Source organism: Notamacropus eugenii, chromosome 6 (genome assembly GCF_028372415.1).
Source record: "Notamacropus eugenii isolate mMacEug1 chromosome 6, mMacEug1.pri_v2, whole genome shotgun sequence".
Classification (NCBI taxonomy): Eukaryota; Metazoa; Chordata; class Mammalia; order Diprotodontia; family Macropodidae; genus Notamacropus; species Notamacropus eugenii.
In genome coordinates, this window is record NC_092877.1 from 50,272,491 (window position 1) to 50,292,859 (window position 20,369).

At 41.8% G+C, this 20,369-nt stretch overlaps 1 non-coding gene across 1 annotated transcript; it reads right to left on the reverse strand.

Moving 5' to 3' along the window:
• Positions 1-1,315: 1,315 nt before the first annotated feature.
• On the reverse strand, positions 1,316-1,422 carry LOC140512991 (U6 spliceosomal RNA). The gene has a single exon (XR_011970037.1). It is a non-coding gene; the product is annotated as a U6 spliceosomal RNA (small nuclear RNA).
• Between the last annotated feature and the right edge of the window lie 18,947 nt (positions 1,423-20,369).

Genomic DNA, 20,369 nt, shown 5'->3' on the forward strand with positions numbered 1-20,369 from the left:
ATTTTCACTGATAAAACCTTATCCATTTCTGTTGTTGAACCACCTGACAATGTCAAGGACCTTGGCGACAAGTTTATTTCAAGATTTCCTGACTACCACGGTGGGTGTGATGTATGCACACATAACTATGACACAAGGTAGCACACAACTGGGGCAAACAAGAGATACCAACAAGTGGTGGAAACCACTTTGAGGATGGAGGGACCTCCTTCAGGTTCAGACGTCAGGAAAGGTTTCAGAGTAGAGACATAGCCTTGAAGAATTTCATGTCTGAGATGAAGAAGGAGTGGGTTCCAGGAGTAGGGAATGACCTACATGAATGCACAGAAGTGAGAAAAGCTAGGGTGAGATCAGGGAATGATGAGAAGCTATTTGGTTGTATGGTAAAATGCATGACTGGGAGGCATGTGCTGAAAAGGTAGATTGGAGCCAACTTTCTGCAGAGCAGTTTAAGGAGTGTGTATTTTATCCAGTAGATAATGGGAACCTAATAAAGGATTTTGAGCAGACATGTGACTGCTAAAAACTGAGGAGTGAGAAGGAGAATCACAAAAAAGGCGAGATAGGGGGGAAGACAATAATGAAGACCCTTGGGGACTTTTGGAGGGTACCCTATGTATGACTTCACGGTATAGAGACTGTTTCTCTGGAATTTTCCATTCAACTCTGATGGTTTTCTTCTTTTCATCATCATCATCATCATCATCATCATCATCATCATCATCATCATTATCACGTCTTCTTCTTCTTCTTCTTCATTTTTGGATATTTTTTGTTTCTCACATCATCGTAGTTATCCCGAGTATTTCCCCCCACACCCCACTGCAGAGAGTCATACCATATGACAAACTAGTTTTTAGAGAGGAAAGAAAAGTTAGCACAACTGATTAATACATTGAAAAAAGTCTAGAAACATGTCCAATGTAGAACATCTGTGGACCTCCATGTGAGTTGTAGGGTATCTTCTCATATCTCTTCATTTAAGTCCTACTTGGTCATTATTATATTGTTCCATTTATTTTTGAATTTTTTGGGTGTCATTGTTCTTTCCATTTACACTGCTGTAGTTATTGCATGTATTACTCCCTTAGCTCTGCTTACTTCTCTCTGCATCAGTTCATATAGGTCTTTCCAGGCTTCTCAGTATTCATCACATCCATCACTTCTTACAACCTAGTGATATTCCATTACATTCATGTACCACAATTTGTTTAGCCATTCCCTGATTGAGGGACAACTGATTTGCTAAGGTGTTGTTATGAATATTTTGGAGCATATGGGGACTTTCTTCCCATCAATGGCTTCCTTGAAATATAAAAATATGGAACAGTTCCCAAGTTTGTGTGTTATCCTTGTACAAGGGCCATGCTAATCTTCTCTGTGTCCTTCTAATTTTAGTATATGTGCTGCCAAAGCAAGCACGGTCAGCTTCTAAAGTGAGATCACATTGTTACAGAATTACTGGATGTTAGAACTTGGAGGAATCCTGGTGGTCATCTAGTCGAATCCCCTCACTTTATAGAGGAGGAAACTGAGACCGTAAGAAAGGAAATGATTTGCTCAAAGCACATAGGTCATAAGGAGTACAGGCAAGATTCAAACCCAGATCCTTTAACTCTAGACGCCACTGCTCTATCCATTACACCAGGAAATTCTGACTTTCTTTCTGCCTGGTGACCAAGAACTAACTTCCCATCTGAACCTTACCCTGCTATACCACATGGAGAGACGTGTATGTGTGTGTGTGTGTGTGTGTGTGTGTGTGTGTGTGTGTGTGTGTGTGTGTGTGATTTGTCCTTGTTCTCAAAGAGGACCATGACAACAGGGAGATGATGACATGACTTGCAATTGACTTTGATTTGTGTGAGGGAAGGCTGTGCAAAGTCACCAGCCTCACTTTCTCCTTCCATGGAGAGATATACTATTAACTCAAAATCATGTTTCTGAAGCAGACAGATTGGGAAATCTAAAGAGACCTACCACGTGCCTCTTCCCTTTCTGCCTCCAGTTCCAGCGGGTGTGTTCCATCAGCAGCAGGTACCAGTGCTCTTCAGCCAGGGGAACCCACCTCAGTTGACCCAACTCCAGTCATTATTGTTGATGGGCTAATTAGAGTCAGGGTTAGCTCAGCAGCAGCCAAATGACTCATCCCCCTCTCCCCAACCCCCACCAATTCATTATAGTTGGTGCAATTGAAACCCCCAAATATATTTCACCATGAACTTTACACAGCCAGTTTTGAAAGTGGATATAACCTGATGGAAACTGAATCAACACGTTTTGGCTCATTCATCCTCACACAAACCCTCAAATGTTTGTCAGGGATGATTCAATACTCTAGGCTTTCCAAAAGCTATTGAGTGCTTCCTGCTTCCAGGCCTCAAGCACGTTCTGCACTGGGCAGACAAGAGCGATCTTGTTCCAAACAGACCTATGATGAATCTAAGTGGGACCAAGTCCTCTTAGCAATTAAAGCTTACCTTGGTTTTCATCAAGTTAGAATCGAATACAGAAATTATCATAGGTTTGAGTACTAGGAATGCTCTTATAAATCCTCCAGGTCAACCTCCTTGTTTATTTTACAGGTGGGGGAACTGAGGGCAACAGAGAAGTTTATTGAATCACAGGATCATAGACTTGGAACCAGGAAGGAGCCCTAGTGTATAGCCCCTTTATTTTACATATGAGGAAACTGAGGCACAGAGCAATAAGATGACTTGTCCAGGGTTACAGAGGTGGGATATGAGCTCATTTCCTCCTGACTCCAGGTTTAGTGCTCTGTCCATTCTTGATCAATAGTCTAACCCTCTCATTTGACAGATGAAGAAACTGAGGCCCTCTAGTCACATGAATTTCCCAGGGTCATACAGGTAATAAGTGTCAGGGTCAGGATTAGAACCCAGAGCCTTTTTAGTTGATTTTCTCTTCATTCTGCCTTTACAACAGGCTGATGCATCAGTTCATACCAGAGGAAGGCTTCACCCTCTGTTTTTAGGGAGAAGAAGACACAGAAAGAGGTTTGCTTCATTCAGAGAAACATTGTGATTTTATTGAAAAAGCACTGTATTCAGATTCAGAGGATTCAAGTTCAAGATCTGGCTTCTGTACTTTCTAGTTGTATGTGACTCATTAAGGAAATTAATTTGTCTGAACCTTAGTTTCCTCATCTATAAAAAGAGGTTATTAATGAGCATTAATAGGCAATTAGTAGTATTAATATTAATAGCTTGTTAATATTAATTAATATCATTAGGTAATTAATTAACATTGCTGGGTGATTAATATTAATAGGTAATATTAGTTACCTCACAGAGTTGTTGTGAAGGCTATGGAAATGTGAGATAATACTTAGTAAACTAAGCATCTATTATGTGCATAAAGCACTGTTTGGGGGTAATGTGAAATATAAGTTTCAGAAAAGACAGCTTATGATGTTACAGAGGGAACTCAGGAAGACAAATGAGACATGAACACAGAAAACTTTAATACATGTTATTGGACGATAAGACTATCAGGCTGTTAAAAGGAGAGGGCAATCCCTACAAAAGATGGGTAGGAATTTGACAAGTGAGGAGGAGGGAAGACATTCAGGCCTAGGAAACAGCATGAGCAAAGGCACGGAGTCAGGAGAGCCCTGGTATATAAGAAGCACAGAGAGTTGTTGGGATTAATAGTTGAGTACAAAAATATTGAGTACAAAAAATTCCTTCTCTCAAGGGCTGACTTCCCTTTTTCAGGGTTCTATCTCTGATCTATACCCCAAGGAAAGTTGGGGAAAAGTCATCCTCTCTGATGTAACTTCAAAGGATATTCCCCCCCCCCCATTTTTATGTCATTTTTTTTTTTCTGAATTTGACAAACACCAATGAACATGAATATTTATATACATGAATAAGAACAGGAAAATAGAGTTGTGCATAAAATCACAAATCTCTATTATGTAAAATTTGCATTTAAAAAAAATCATATAATAAATTCAACACATTAGTTTCAAAGCTGTCCAGCTTATCTTTGTTTCCTTTTGAACTCTTTGGTGCATTTTTTTAAAGTGCCTCAATGACTCTCTTTTTTTTTCCTCTTTCTCTTTTTTTTTTGGTATCACTGCCAAAAGTCTCCCTTTCCTCTCCAATTCCCCACCCCACAACCCTTCCCTTCTAACAAATAAACATAGTCAAGTACAACAAAACCACACACCTTGTGGCAATATTTGAAAAATACGTCTCATTCTTCATGTCTAATCCATCACCTCTTTTAGAAGGTGGGTAGCATGGGTCAAAGATCAAGCCTTAAACCCAATTCACTCTCATAGACTGGACAACAAGTTCCCACCCACATATCACAGAGTGAATGCAATAACTAAATAGTAACTGTTTCTCTTTTACCCAGGAACCCGGAGGGTCTACCCCTCCCAGTTTAATTTTTTTTTTATTAAAGGGGCCATCTCTTGAGTAACTTAAAGAAGACAATTCATTGAATGGGTGTATCTCACTCAAAGTGAGAATGTGATAAGACCTTAGCCTGAAAGGACCAAGTCGTCCTGATGAATATCTGGTCACTGGACCCAGATGGCTCAGGAGGAGAAAGTGAGATTGATGACCTTGCACAGCCCTCCCTCACTCAAATCAAAGTCAACTGCAAGTCATGTCATCATCTTGATGTCATGGTCCTCTTTGAGAACAAAGGACAAACAAAATAACAACAAGCATTTTTCATCATTAGTCCTTTGGAGTTGTGGTTGATCATTATATTGATCATGGTTCTTAAGTTTTTCAAAGCTGTTTTTCTTTACAGTGGCATAGTTGTTATATAAATTGTCCTTCTTGTTCTTAATTTATTATAACTGTGTGGATCTTTATATATATATATATTATATATTATTGGATTCTATTTTCTAATTCATCCTGCTACCCTCTGATATCTTATGGGTGAGTTCATTCCATTTACATTCGTGGATATGATGGTTATTATCTGTATTTTTCTCCATTGTATCTTCTTATATATTTTCTTCTCTCTGATTCTCCCCAATCTCTCTTTACAGAAAAATGATGATGAAAGAGATGACGTGTGATCTATACCTGCGATGTCTAATTGGAATGATCTCTTCAATATCAGTGTTCTATGTCTCTTCCTATTGCCCAGCCCCAGTCACTGGTTCTGACCTTTTCTTTCCTTTTAATTCTTCCTTTTGAAGCTGGTTTGTTTTATTTGTTACTATTCCCTTCTCAACTTTACCATCACTGTGAAATCCCTCCCTCTCTTTCTCTACCTCTTTCTCTGTTGAACTCAATGCATTTTTACACTGTACTTAGTTTTAGTACACACACACACACACACACACACACACAATATGTGTGGATATATATGTTCAATACTCCTTTGTCTGGTTCAGAGTGAGGTTCGTGAGGTTAGTGCCTGTTCCCCTCACCCTTTTTTGTATATTCTTCTTCTCAAGCACCCCGTTATAAGAAATCATAAGTTCCACCCTCTTCTTTATCATTTCTTTTTTAAAAGTGTGTTTCTTTCCCTCACTCTTTTTTTCCTTTCTTAAGAACATCAAAATAGAACAAAACCATCCCAACTTCTTTGTTTCATGTAACTCCCTCTGAGACCCTTGAAAACACTGGAATTCTGAAGGGACACTTGAATCTTGTTTCCCAATAGAACGTAATCACTGAAAAATTCTGGAATGAGGAGTTAAGAGATGATAGGAAAAAAGCATATAGTTTTCAGTCAAAGATGACCATTTGTTCGATTTTCTATAGAGGGGATTCTTGTTCCTGTATGGGTTGGATCAAGAGAGTTTCTCAGATCCCTTCCAGCTTCCAGAGTTTCTGTGATAATTCTACTGTGTGCTTTAGTAAAAATATTACCATTGGAGGATTGGGATTCCTTTTCCCCTATACTGTGCTGGAACCACTAGGTAAGAGCAGATGGGAGAAAGTGATACAAATTCTAGGAAGGATGTGGTGAGCCTACAATTCAGTACATGCCAGCAGCAGAAACTGTGCCAAATGGGCAAAGCTTAGGTCACCTACCATCATGCACATCAAAAATGTGGGAGCCCCAATTGGAAAGGTGCTACTGAATTGATATTTGGAATTGTAATGGATTATAACATTTTACTTTTTTACTTTAGTTTTAAAAGTTTCAGAGAAAAAAGTTTTGCTTTCTGCTAAAAAATGTACACTTCATCATTGTTTAGAATCTTCCAATTGCTCAAGTGTATCTACCTTTTCCCTTGTGTTTATATTTGATCTAGATCAGGACTTTTTGCCAAGAATACTTGAAAGTCTGTTTCATCAAAAATCCAGTTTCCATTTGCAGGGTCACGCTTAGTCCTGAGGAACAAATTATTCTAGGTTGTGAGCCTTTATCTCTTGCTTTTTGGAATAATGTTTTTCAAGGTTTTATCTTCATCAATTGTAGAACTTGTCAAGTCTTGTACGATCCTAAAGGTGGTCACTTGATAGATGAATTTTCTAGCTACTTGAAGTACTTTTTATTTGAGCCATTGATTCTGAAATGATATCTTCTGGACTTCCTTTTCAGTAAAGATGTTTTTGATAGCAGATGCCTAACCTTTTCTTCTCTTTTTCCAATCCTTTGAGTTCATTCCAGTATTTCTTGTTGCCTCATGGAGTCATTAAATTCTGTTTACTCCATTCTGTTTTTTAGGGAGCCTATCACTTAGTGGAGATTCCCCAACTTCAGTTCTAAGCTCTTTTTTCTTTTTTCAGTTCTTTCCTCCAGAGCTCACTCCAGGCTTCCTTTCCTTTAGTATAGAGAACTAGATGCTTCAGATGTCCCTGAAATGTCTTCAGTACAAGTATTGACTGACTTGCCTGCTGGAAGGGTCTTGAAAATGTCTGGCTTTCATTTTTATTCAGTATTAGACTAAATAAAGGCACTTACTGTAGTTTCTCTTTGGGTTTCTTGATCATTATTTGGTCTGGGGCTATTTTTAAATCTTTGCTAGAGTATATGTGGTGAGAGCTGGGATCCTCCTTGATTTTTCCTGGAGCCATCTTAACCATACGTGTTACCTCAAAGGTTAGGTATGTCCCTAAACACCCCAAACAGTTTCTGTTAGCAATGAGAGTATGGATCTTCAGACTCTGACCTACGTGACTGGTGGTGTCATCACATCCATTGCTCATTCTTAATTTTACCTACATAGCATCTACCTCTTACTCCTTGAAGCTGCTTCTCTTCTCTTCTTAGTCCTTCCAAACCCTACCTAACTTTCAATGCCCAGCTGCTCCAAAAAGTTTTCCTTAGAGGAGAAACCCCAGCTGAATATTTCCTTCCCTGAACTCCTAGAACCCTTGGGTACCCACTGGGTACTTCTCACTCACAACAGCACCCTGAAGGAGCAGAAAGAACTCAGAAATTAGAGACAAAGAACACGAATTCCTTTAAGCCACTTCCTGGCTGTGTTACTTTGGGCAAATCTGTTATCTTTCTAACCCTTGAGTTTCTGATCTGTAAAATGGGAATAATTAAAATTACACTACCTACCTCACAGGGCTCTTATGAGGATAACTGGAGTTAATGTAAATTAAGTGCTTTGTAAACCTTAGGAACAAATAAATCAATACTTAAGAGAAATTAACTCTGACTGCTTATTGGAAGGACAAATACTGAAGCTGAAGCCACATAATGAGAAGACAGGACTCAGTGGAAAAGACCCTGATTTTGGGAAACACTGAAGGCCAAAGAAGAAAGGGATGGCAGAGGATGAGATGGATGGATAGTGTCATGGAAGAGACAAACATGAGCTTGAACAGATTTTGAGAGATAGTGGAGGACAAAGGGCCTGGCATGCTGGGTCTATGGGGTCACAAAGAGCTGGACACGACTGAATGACTGAACAACAACAAGCTTTATTAATGTGGGCTGCCTGACATTGTTATCAGACTTTCCATGTGGAGATCTCGTATCCTCCATCAGACAGTGAGCTAGCTCCCTAAGAACATGACCAGGGTCTGCTCCATCTCTATTTCCCCACATTGTGAGCTCACTGAGGGCAGAGCCATGTCCTCCAATTCAAGGGGCTCTTGCCCTCTGGGACCTGATGTGCTGTCCTTGGGTATTCTGGGTCTGGGTCTTTCAGAGACTCTTATGTGCTCGAAAGAGCTTGTTGCCTCACAGAGGAAGGGCTTAAAGGGCTCTCCTGGCCCTCTAAGCATATTCTCTGGTACATGTAAAGGGCAGACATTGAGCCCATTTTTGACCCCACCTCAGGGGAGAACAAGAATGACCTGTTCAGGAATTGAGGGGCCTGAGGGACCAAGGGGGCAATTCCTGGGCTGGAAAACTCTGTGCCCACATTAGCTGTGACTTCTTTGGCATTCCAGGGACTCCATGAACAGAGAACCTTTATGCCTGTGGTGGCCCAGAGTCCCTGGGTAGAAACACAAATGTAACTCACAGAGGGTGAGGCAGAAAACAGGGTACTGCTGCGTGACTAGACCCCACGGGTACTCCGTGGCAGAGGGAGTGGTTTCCTGTGGCCAGTTCAGTCACCCTAAGTGAGATCGTCTTCCTGGGCCAAGGTGGAGCTGTCATGAAAAGCACGTTCAGTTGCCTGCTGGACACTTAGCATTTAACTTCATGAAAGAACATTTTGTGCAAGGGACTAGGCACAGAGGTGTCTGACAATGTCCACAACCCTGTTCCCTCTCACGCAACTCCACACAGATCACTAACCACTGGGGCTGATGTTTCTCCAGTACTTTTAAAGCTTATAATCAATCATCAAATGTTTAATTAACTGTTTTTACTGTATACCAGGCTCTGGGCTAACCGCTGTGGATCCAAAGAATCCTGTGAAATAGGTTGTGCTCGTGTTAATGAATCCATTTTCCAGAGGAGGCAACTGCGGCCCCCAAAAGGAAAATTACTTATTCAAGGTACTATATGCACCGACCCAGAAACTGAACCCTGGTCTTTTGACACCAAATTTGGAGCTTTGCCCCCTATACCACACCTCGGCTTCTAGTTCTGGTCTTTGGAACTGAACATAGCCCAGTTCTTCTTTTCCTATGACAACCTTTCAAATAGCTGAAGCCAGTCATGTAACTCCCTCTAAGTCTTTTCTTCTCCAGGATAAACTTTCCCATTTCCTTCCAGGAGCCTTTCTATGGCATGGTTTCTATTCTTTTCATCACTGTAGTTACCCTCTTCTGGATAGGCTGTACTCTAGCTTGTCAGTGTGCTTTTCCTTCCAATGAAATGATGATATTGATTTTCCAGAGTCTCTGAATCTCTGATCCCCACCCCTGCCAAGCTGCATGTGTCTTCAATGATCAGTGTCCTTGCCCCCACTCCCAACATCCTTTGCTCTAAGTTAGAGGTAGACAGGGCACAGGACAGGGTCGCCATTTTGATTAGGGCTGTAGGAGGGAAAGGAGTAATTCAGACTAAATTCTTCACTTCAGAGAATTACAGAACCTTCAAACTGGAAGGGCCTTCAGAGGCCTTCTGTATGTGAGCCACAATCCCCTGTAAAACTTCCTTCTACTTGAGGACCTCCAGAGACAGAGCCTGGTCTTCAGTCTCTTCTCCATCCCAGAGACCATGTGACTTTGTTGTAGCTTGTCAGTGTCCTCAAAATGTGGTGATCACAGCTGGGCATGGTAGTCCTGAAATTCTACAAATATTGGTTGAAGGGACTGGAGATTTTTTTGCCTGGCAGAGAGAAGACTTGGTGGGATCTGATCACTGTCACTGAATATTTGAATAATGAGGTTTTTCCCCCTGCCTGTCCCAAGAAGGTAGAACTGGAACCAGTGGGGAAAGCTACAGAGAGGAAGATATTGGTTTTAAGAAAAGCTTTTCATGAATAATCTGTGCTATCCAATGACTGGATGGGCTAACTTGGTAGTTTGGGAGCACTCTATAGCTGGAGGTATTTTTTTAAAAAAGAGGTAGGATGACCAAATTTATTTGTCAGAAATCCCATAGAGATGATTTCTGGTACACGTTACATTAGATCCATTGAATTCCTGGCTCTCATATTCTGGAATCTGATGATTAGCTGTAATTCCCATCCTTATGAAGCTCACAGTATAACAGAAGAAAGATACATGTATTAAAAATCAAAATGTGATGTGACATATGATAAGTACAAAATACTAGGAGATCAGGGGAGAAATGAATAATATCTCACAGATGAGGAAAGGGGTCAGGGACATGGTATTTGGACCAAGACTTGATGGATGGATTTCATTTCCATCCCTTTTTTTCTTAATATATAAAATGCAGAATTCATTTTCTCTCCCAAAAAAGCTCTCCTTTCTTCCTAACTTACTTATGTGGAGGGCACCCACATTCTTACTCTCCCTCACTGCCTCTATCCAATCAGTTGCGAAGTAATGCCTGACTCTTCTACATCTCTCATATCCCCTCCCACCTCTCTACTCTCACATCAACTCCACCATCATCTCTCCTTGCTTGGGCTATTATAATGGCCTCCCGGACTCCAGTCTCCCCACAGCTGACAAATTGATGACATCACAGCACAAATCCTCCAGCCCTCACAAACAGTTGTGGCCAGGAGAGCCACTGAAGTGTGTACTATAGATGGTGTGCATTGTCTATAATGAGTGTGCACTCAAATACACAATAGTGAGAACAGTTTGGGGGTTTGGGTAAGGAGGGGCTGCTCTTTCTTTCCCCACACTGCCTTGTGGGAAATTTAATTGCAAACACATTGTATCCCTCTCATTATTTATAGGACTATAAACTTCTAAACAGCAGGGATGGTGTCATTTTTGTCTCCCTAGAACCTAGCACAGCTCCCTGCATGCAGTAGGTGCTTCACAAATACTCTTTGATTTGTCTTGGTCATTATGGCATGTGGCCAGTGCCAGGAATTAAGTACTATGGAGATTCAGAGGAGGGGATGACCATTGAGACTAGTGAAGGGGCATTCTAGGGCAGCTGGTAGATATCTATCTATTCCCCGCAGTGGCTTTGTCTGACTACTTTGCGTCATCCAAGAAGTTCTAAGCCTGCAAGATCTTACCTGGACACAGCAGCTCTGATGTGCACACCTTCTGCCACTCCCCACACTCCCTGTCCTCCCTCCAATCCCCCGTTCTCAATATAGAGCCTTCGCGTGGTGGAACAGCAGTAGTGCTAATGCCAGCAATATTGGATAATTGAGTCCAACCTCATTGTCTCTGAGGAAAAACGCTGTCCGCAGGATGGCTGTTTTCCTGAAGGGAAAAGAATCCCATGTGTTGGGTATTGGGAAAAAGACCTCAGGGGCCTTGGGGAGGAGGGTCTTGGATGTTCCCTTGCTCTTACCCAAGAGCGGTTTAATGAGCGGAGGCTAGGTTGGATTTTATGGGTGCGGAGAAATAATAAATGTTTGTTGAATTGAACTAGGGGAAGGAGGCTGGCTCCAAGCCTTCTGGCTCTTCCAAGATGTCTGAGAAATGGTCCTGATGACCTCCTAACACTAGAAGAGTTACCCAATCCTGACAAATGGCTCCCTAGAGGGAGGTGTTCAGCCTGCTGGCACAGGCCTCGGGGATGCTGGGGCCTCAGTGTTTGAGACAGGGGTTTCCATTTATGGGGGAATCAGGAGGAAAGGAAGACTTGGATCCAGGGACTGTGCCTTTGCCTTCTCTGTCTTCTATACAGGGTTCAACATAAGCTAGTGGCATGAAGGAAGGACTCAAAAAATCTTCCTCATCACCATCATCAGGTTTGCTTTCATTACCTTGGCAGGTGGTCTTAACATTTCATGTGCCCTAGTTGCCTTTGGTAATTTGATAAAGTCTACAGATTCCTCAAAGTCATGTTTTAAATTTTATCTCATTCATTTATTCATTCTCTTTCCATCCATCCATCCATTTATTTGTTTATCTAGGCATTCATTTATTTTTTAAATTTGCTTTTCCTTTCATTCATTTCTTTATTCATTCATTCATTCATCCATTCATTTATTTACTTATTAATTTTCTTCTTTCATTCATCTATCTTTATTCATATATTTATTTATTTATTTTTGTAGGGTTTTTTCAGTATGCACAAAATAAAATACATAGGACCACAAAGGAAATAAATCATATTGAAATAATTATCAATTTTTTTTTAACAAACAAGTTTATAAACCTCAGGTTAAGAGCAAGCCTATCCTCCTCCTAGCGTCTATCAGAACCAAGTCATCCCAAGTCCTGTCCAGTGGCTAAAGGTCATCAGAAAAATTAATTCAAAGATTGTAGAGAAAGCACCAAAGTGGGAATTAGGAAATCTGGGTTCAAGTCATACTTCAGTCCCTAGTTATTAATAGATGGCATTGGATAGACAGTCTTCTGTAGGAGCTGATTTGGGAATTAGGACAACTTAGGTTCAGTGCCCAGTCCTGACACATATTGGCTTCGGGACTCTGGAATCTATCAGTGTTCCAGATGACTCCTGTAGACTATATATTGCCAAACATTTGGCAATCTGTATTGGCAGAGGGTGTTTCCTTTTCCAATAGAACCTTATGAGGATGAAATCACTGATCTGGACCAAGGGGCGGGGGGGAGACATGCTAAGATTCCCATGGTGCCTAAAGATTTGTAAAGTGCGTTACATACATAATTTCATTTGATATTCACAGAAGTGCCATAAGGTCATAACAGAGTCTTTACACAAACAATCTCTCATGTCTAGAATGGACTTCTCCTTCCTCATTTTTATCCCTTAGGATCCTTAACATCTTAAGATGCCCACCTCCTTTCTTCTTTGGACCTTTCCTGCTCCTCCTCAGTCCTAACTACCAGTACTTACCCTCACCAATCACATTGTATTTGTGTTATGTATATTATGTATACTTATATATGTGCATATTGTCTCCTTAGTGGGATGTAAGCTCCCAGAAGCAGTCCTCAGTGACTGCTTCATCTTCGGATCTCCACTTGGCTAGTACAACGCTGGGTACAAAGCAGTAGATTAAAAAGTGTTTGTTGACTGATTTGTATAGTGAATTGCCTATAGCCACATAGTGAGTGTCACAGATAACATTTAAACTTTTGTGGCTCCAGTTTTGTGCCATGTTTGACCTTGGATGAATCACTTCCTCTCTGGGCCTCAATTTTGTCATCTGGAAATAGGGGGAGGGGATTCTGGTGAGGGGAGGGGGATTAGACCTGATGACCTCCAAGGTTTCTTTTGATTCCAATATTCCATGATCTGGGATCTTGGAAACTTTCCATGCCCCAGAAAACGTGTCTGTCTGGCTGACTCATTCCCTGAGACTTCACGAGAGCCAGGGTTGGATGATCCTTAGAATCACAGACTCACAGAATCTTAGAATCACAGAATTCCAGATTCTTATATACTCTGTGAGCCTCAGAACTGTAGTCAAAGACTCTTAGAATCCAATTCAATTCAGTCTTTATTAAACACCAACATGTCCAGTGCAAAAAATTCTGGAAAGAAGGGACTTTGGCTCTCACCTCATCTAGTGTCCTCACATCAACAGAATCAGAAAACTGAGGCCCAAGATGGCGAGGTGACAGACTGGGTCAAGGTCACCATGAATTAGAGGCAGAGTTAGGACCACATCTCTGGCTTCCCAGTTCTGGTTTCTCTGTATTGTACCAGACTAGTTCTGTCTCAGTCTCTGTTGGGATCAGCTGGAGCCTATATTCCCAGAATACACTGGTCCTGTCTACAGAGACTGAGCTCCATTTTGGAGAAATTGTGAGATGGGTCCAGGAGAAAGTCCAGAGGGAGAGCTTGTGATATCAGCAAGTAAAAGTGGGAGGGAGGGAGAGAGAGAGGTAGGGTGAATGAGTATGTGTAACAGGAAATTAAAACAAAGGCCAGGATAGACAGGATAACATTAAGTGCCGGCTTAGCCCCAGGAAGCTCAGGTCTAATCCTGAAACTCCATCTTTATCCCCTTCCCCTGCGCCCCAATCCATGTTATAGCCTGGGAAAGATGAAATTGTTCATTGTTTGGAAGGTACGTTAGCCCCCTGGCCTGGGCCCCAATTCTACCAATAATGCAAACGCATTTAGATAAAGGGAACGCACTATCTAAGAACAGCAGTGATAGGGAGAAGACTAGTTCACAGAGCTTTTTAGCTTCAGCTGGCATTTCATTTCATCCTTACAACAACCCCTAAAGGAGGCAGGGTAGGGCTTTTTGCCCTCATTTTAAAGCTGAGGAAATAAATGTGCAGGGTAGTTAAGTGATTTGCCCTAGGTCATTGGATCAGAGATCAAGATCTGTCAGGGAACCTTAGAAACCATCTAGTTCAACACTCTGATTTTACAGATAGGGAAACTGAAGCTCAGGGTGATAAGAGGTCTGAGGTCATAGAGGTATAGTAAGCCTCAAAGGCTGGATTTGAACCCAGATCCTCTGACTTCACAGCCAATGCTCTTACCTCTCAGGTAGTAAGTGGCAGAGCCAGAATGTGAATTTAGGTCTGCTGACTTCAGATCCAGGGCTGTTTCTATTGTATCAGAGTCACAAAGGTAGCCTATATCAGAAGATCATAGTACCCTAGGACTTAGAACAAGAGGGGGTCTTCAAAGATTCCTAGTCCAGCCCCCTCTTTTAATAAAGGAGTATATTAAGGCTGGAAGAATTGTAGTTCTCACAGGTAGTAAGTGACAGAGCCTGGGAATGACTTCAGGACTCTTGGCTCTGTGTTTCAGGCTCTTTCCTGAGCTTTCCTCCCAAGGTCATCCTGGAAATTTAATAATAGATGTCAAAATGTATTATCACCTTTAAATTGCTATAAAAATGAGAGATACTGTGACTACTGTAAACCTCTCCACTTTGCCCAAGGCTGGTCATGCTTACATGTATGTTTACATCTGGTACTCTATTGTTAACAGGTTTAACAAGGACCAGGGCACCTTGGAGAGCACTTAGCAAACCCTTGGACCTGATCCTTACATTTGGCTAATGATTTTTTTTCTCTCCTTCATCAATGGTTTTAAAAAGTAAGACAATCAAACTGTTGTAGGTATCTTGCTTAATTCCAGACACAAGTTCAGTTACAGACATAAGGACCAGTGTTGGCTTTCTGGGATTTTTCTGAAATATCAGTGACTTCCTGGGGCTGGAATTGATGTTCCCACCCCTCCCCCACCCACTCCCAGACCCCTTCTAGGAGTATTGTGACAACAGTATTGTGACAGTCACCTTTGGAAACTGATAATAGTTTAGGGACTCTAAAACCTTTCAATATGTCAGTGTATAAATAGCAAGATGTAGTGGAGAGGGGGCTGAAATTTAGAGTCAGGAAGATCTGGGTTCAAGTCCTGTCTCTGATGTATACTGACTGAGGTGTATCCCAGTTCACAGCTCCACCAATGATGTATTTATTAGTGTGCCAATTTTTCTACAACTCTTCCTCCATTGACTATTCCCATCTTTTGTCATCTTTGCTGAGTGTGAGTTGAAATCAGGATTGTTTTGGTGTTCATTTCTCTTACTGTTTGTCATGGGAAGTATGTGAATTGTACCAACCAAAGCAATGTGGAATAACGAGAAGAAAATGATTAAAATGTCCATCCCATTTTTTCTCTGAGATTATACTGCTCGGGATACACCCCAAGAAAGTCAATGACATCAGGAAAAGCCCATATAAGCAAAAATTTTTATAGTTTCACTTTTTGTGATAGCAAAGAATTGGAAATAAAGTGGATGCCCATCCATTGGGGAGTGACCAAACAAACTGTCATATAGCAGTGCAACAGAATATTGTTGTGCCATAAGAAATGAAGAATATGTTGGACACAGAGAAGCAAGGGAAGACATATGAACTGTTGCAGAACCAGACAAACAACATGTCTACAAAAATGCTAATGAAAGCAACAGCAAAACTAGAAAAACTGAATGCTATGAAATTATAATGATCAAACTTGGCCCAATGAAGAGATATGAAAAAGCTATTTGTAAGGTGGGGGACTATGGGTGTAGAATACTACATATTATGTCAAACTCTTTAGATAAATTAGTTTGGATAACTTTTCTCCCCTATTTTTTATTCTCTGTTATAGGGAATGGCTCCGGGGAGAGAAGGAGGGATATAACCGGAAATGTTAGTAATGTAAAAGCAAAAAAAATGAACAAATTTAAAAAAATTCTAAGTTCTAATGGTTCTTCTGGGAGGGACATTTGGTGAGTCTGTAGGTAAATAACAATTGTAGGGAGGGATCCGTAGACCCTGATGTAACTGGGTCACTGCTAAACTCCCCAGGAGGGCAACCACAATTCAGTATCTGGGCCTGAACCCAGAGTTACCCCTCTCTTCCTTTGCTCTTCAAACCTTGCCTCAATTAAAAGGGCAATAAATAGCAAAATCTGTTTTTATTTTCATTTTTTAAGTCAAGAGGAAAAAATAACCTTATGATGCTAGTTTGATGTTCAAAATTGTTTCCTGGTGGCAGGGCCAGGTGGGGAGGGGTGGGTGGGGTGGCTGCCAGTCTCGCTGGTCAGAGGGTGATGTATTGAATTATGCAGCCGGGGAGTGGCCTCCTTAGCCCCTAGATCGAAGCAGGCCCTTAGAGTAGGTGGGTGGACCTCTGACGGGTACTTTTCCATTCCTTTCTCTCCAATATGAGCCACAGGGAATCCTTGCTCTGGGATTGAACTCACATCAAGTCACATGAAATAAAGCTGAGTTCAATGTAAGACCTAGAGAGTTCTATTTAAGACTGGAGAATAAGGCTTTTCCAAACACAAACCAGGCCCCTTCCTCACCCCACTCCCCCAAACAGCCAGACACAGCAATTTCCCCTTGTCTGAGAAAGGATGAGATGTTAAATGGACCAATGGGCAGGTTGATCCCAAGCTCCATCAGATACAAGGAACACTGGGAATTTGGGCATCTCGATCCTACCTGGAACAATGAACCTTCTCATTTCAATTCAGGATAATAGAATCATGGAGTCTCAGAGGTATATCTGAGATATCTAAGGACATCTGGTGCTACCTATTTGCAGGTTGGCTGTTAAATCCCTTTACTCTTGGTTGGCCTGGAGGTTGAGAGTAGCTTCCTCTGTCCCTCCCCTGCCCTGCTCATCTTTGATCCTATCCATCTGCCCTAGAGGAAGATGTGGATAAAAAGACAAGAGGGGCTGGAACAGGGGTGTCCCTCCAACTACAAGACTCAGCAAGAGGTGCTGGTGGTTGTATGAGACACATCGTCTGAGCACTGGGAGAACATGCAACAACGCTGACAAACCATAATCCTGAGTTCTTGTAAAAACAATTGTGCAAGAAGAGAATGCCAGGGATTTTCTGTAAAGGCCATGGGACTCAAGAATGCAAAAGATTTTCAAATGAAGGGAGGCACTCTGGCCCAGAGGTTGGCCCTGGGATGCCTTTAAGAACTGTAAACAGGCAGGCAGCTAGGTGGGTGCTAGGAATAGAAAGGGCTTGGAATTAGGAAGACTCAACTTCATGAGTTCAAATCCAGTCTCAGACACTTACTAGTTGTAGGACCCTGGGCAAGTCACTTCACTCTGCTGGCCTCAGTTTCTTCATCTATAAAATGAGCTAGAGAAGGAAATGGCAAACCACTCTAATAATATCTTTGTTAAGAAAAACCCAAATGGAGTCATGACTGAATAACAGTTAGAAAAGTGCTTCAGGGATCCATAGGAACTTGGCCCTAAGCTACTCAACGTTTTGATTCATGGTTTGGACAAAGAGGGAGAGGATGTCTTCATCAAATGTTCATTCACACACACACACAGACCCACACACAGACACACAGACATACACACAAACTATGAGGGAGAGCTGGCACATTGAAATATAGAATCAAGATCTAGAGAACATTGGGTCATATCTAATATGAGCAAAGACAATTAAGCCTACCCCTTGAGGTTGAAATGGCTACTTGATGCATGCAGGATGGGGGAGCTATGAGTAGATAGTTGGGCATCTTAAACACATCTAGGATTCTGGGTGGGCCTCAAGTTTTGTATGAGTTCATGTTGTGGTACAGTGTCCCAGAAAGCTAACGCAATCTTGGGTACTTCAAGAGAGAGTGGATCAATGAAACAGTATGTGTAAAAGTAGATGTTATTATTGTGGTTATGCTGGCCCAAAGAGGTGATGGTCCTGCTTTACTAGACCTTCGTGAAGTCACACTGGGATTATAGGCTTGAGTTCTGGACCTTATGTTTTAAGAAACTGTCTAGACAGTAGGAGAAGGGAACTAAGCCCAAGTGACTTGCTCCAGGTCATGGTGCATTAGTCACTGAGTGTGGACTGGAAGCCCAGGTCCCCTGACTCCTTGTTCTCTTTCCAACCCATGTTGTGCCTCCCCAACCTCAAAGCCTCCTGCTTTCAATTGGGTTTGAGCACTGGCAAAACAGATTCCCAAACCCCAAGTGTAGGAAAGGCAACTCATGTGGCTTTTTGGCCACTGGAGACCTGACTTAAAAAGGGCCGCTGGGACACATCAAGGCACTGGAAAATTTTCTAAGTGTCTTTGTGAAAGGGAGAGGGCTCTGGGCCCAGAAGTTCCAAAGTTTCCCTTCCCAGGATCATGACCATAATTTTCATTTTGGTGTCCCAGAGAGGAGTGTGTGTGTGTGTGTGTGTGTGTGTGTGTGTGTGTATGTGTGTGTTAGGGCTTCCTTCACTCCATTCCTCCCTCACATTTCCATAATACTTAGAATATAGACCTGATATCACATATCACAAAACTGAAGCAGGATGCAGAGTTCACCTAGTCCAACTCCCTCATTTTACCCAGGATATGGAGGCCCAGAAAAAATAATTGACTTACTCAGGGTCAGGGAGGTAAAAAAGCAGTGGAAGAGGCTAGTTTTGAAGTAGGGATTGCTGACTCCAGACTGGTCATCCCATGACAGCATGCTACCGTTCTGTCTCTTCTCTTGCTTTATTTTCACAGTATCTCAGGAGGAAGCAAGGATTAGGATTCCCGATTGATGGGGAGGAAGCTGAAGGTAGGGGTTCTCTTTCCTTCTCCCTCCTCTCCATTTGGAGCTGCTTGGCTTGATGTAAGCTGAGTGGCGCTGGGGAACCCCCTCCTTCAGAACTCAGGCCACTGGAGTCCAAGGAAAACATCTTTTCTTAGCTGAGAGGAAGCTAAGAGGAGAAGAATACCAGGTCTTCTTCTGCTACTTATGACCTGTAGGTCTGTGAGTAAGTGACCTTCCTCAATGACGTTTTGGATGGAGAGTGAAGGGGGGTGTTTGAACTGGGATGATAAACTAGGTCATGCAGATTTATATTTATGCTATAGCTAACATTTCTACGGTGCTTTAAGGATGGCAAAGTACTTTGAAAATATTATCTCATTTGGGAGACAGGTGCTATAATCACTCTCATTTTATAGATGAAGAAACTGAGGCAAAATAGGAATTAGTTAACTTGCCCAGGGTCACAGAGCTAGTGAGTATCTGAGGCTGGATTTGAACTCGCATCTTCCTAACTCCAGGTTCAGGGCTCTATCCCCCAGGCCTCCTAGCTGTAGCACTTATGCCTTTAGGGGTTCCTAGAATCTAGTTTGGACAGTTAGGTGGTGTCATGGTGCACAGAGTACTGGACCTGAAGTCAGGAAGACTCATTTCCCTGAGTTCAAATCTAGCCTCCAACACCTGCTAGCTGTGTGACTCTGGACAAGTCACTTAATCCTGTTTTCCTTATCTGTAAAGTGAGCTGGAAATGGCAAACCACTCCAGTATCTTTGCCAAGAAGACCCCAAATGGTGTCATAAAAAGTTGGACACCTTTTATTTTTCGCACTTAATAGTATTTTTTTCCAATTACATTTAAAGATAGTTTTCAACATTCACTTTTATAAGATTTTGAGTCCCAAATTTTTCTCCCTCCCTCCTCCACAAGACAGCAAACAATCTACAAAGGATCTAGTTTTAAGACCTGCCCACTCCATCATAGAGAAACACCAAAAAGGGATACAAAAATGTCTCAGTTCATTAAATTAAATTCATTTAATTCTTTCATTCCATTTAGTCTAATTTGATTGGATCAAAATACCTACTAGTACAGAACCCTGTGGTTGGCTGGGGAGATACAATATAAAGATTACTTTATAGAATTTGCTGTATAGTAGGGGATAAAACCCAAAGCTTGATGACATCCAGGATTATAGATTTTGCCCCTTCAATTTTCAGATAAGGACAGAGAAACCCAGAGAGGTGAAATGCCTTGTCCAGGGTCACATAGGTAGTAGAGAATCCTCTAGTTTCAAATCTGGGACTTTGTCAAGTGCTCCATGGAAGAGAGAAGGGGATGAGCTCATAGGTCGCTCAAGCAACATTAGCAGTTGGGGCCTTCTATGTATAGGCAGGGAGTAGGGGGAGGAAGAAAGGGGCACCAGAGATAATGGAGACCCTAGCTCTCCC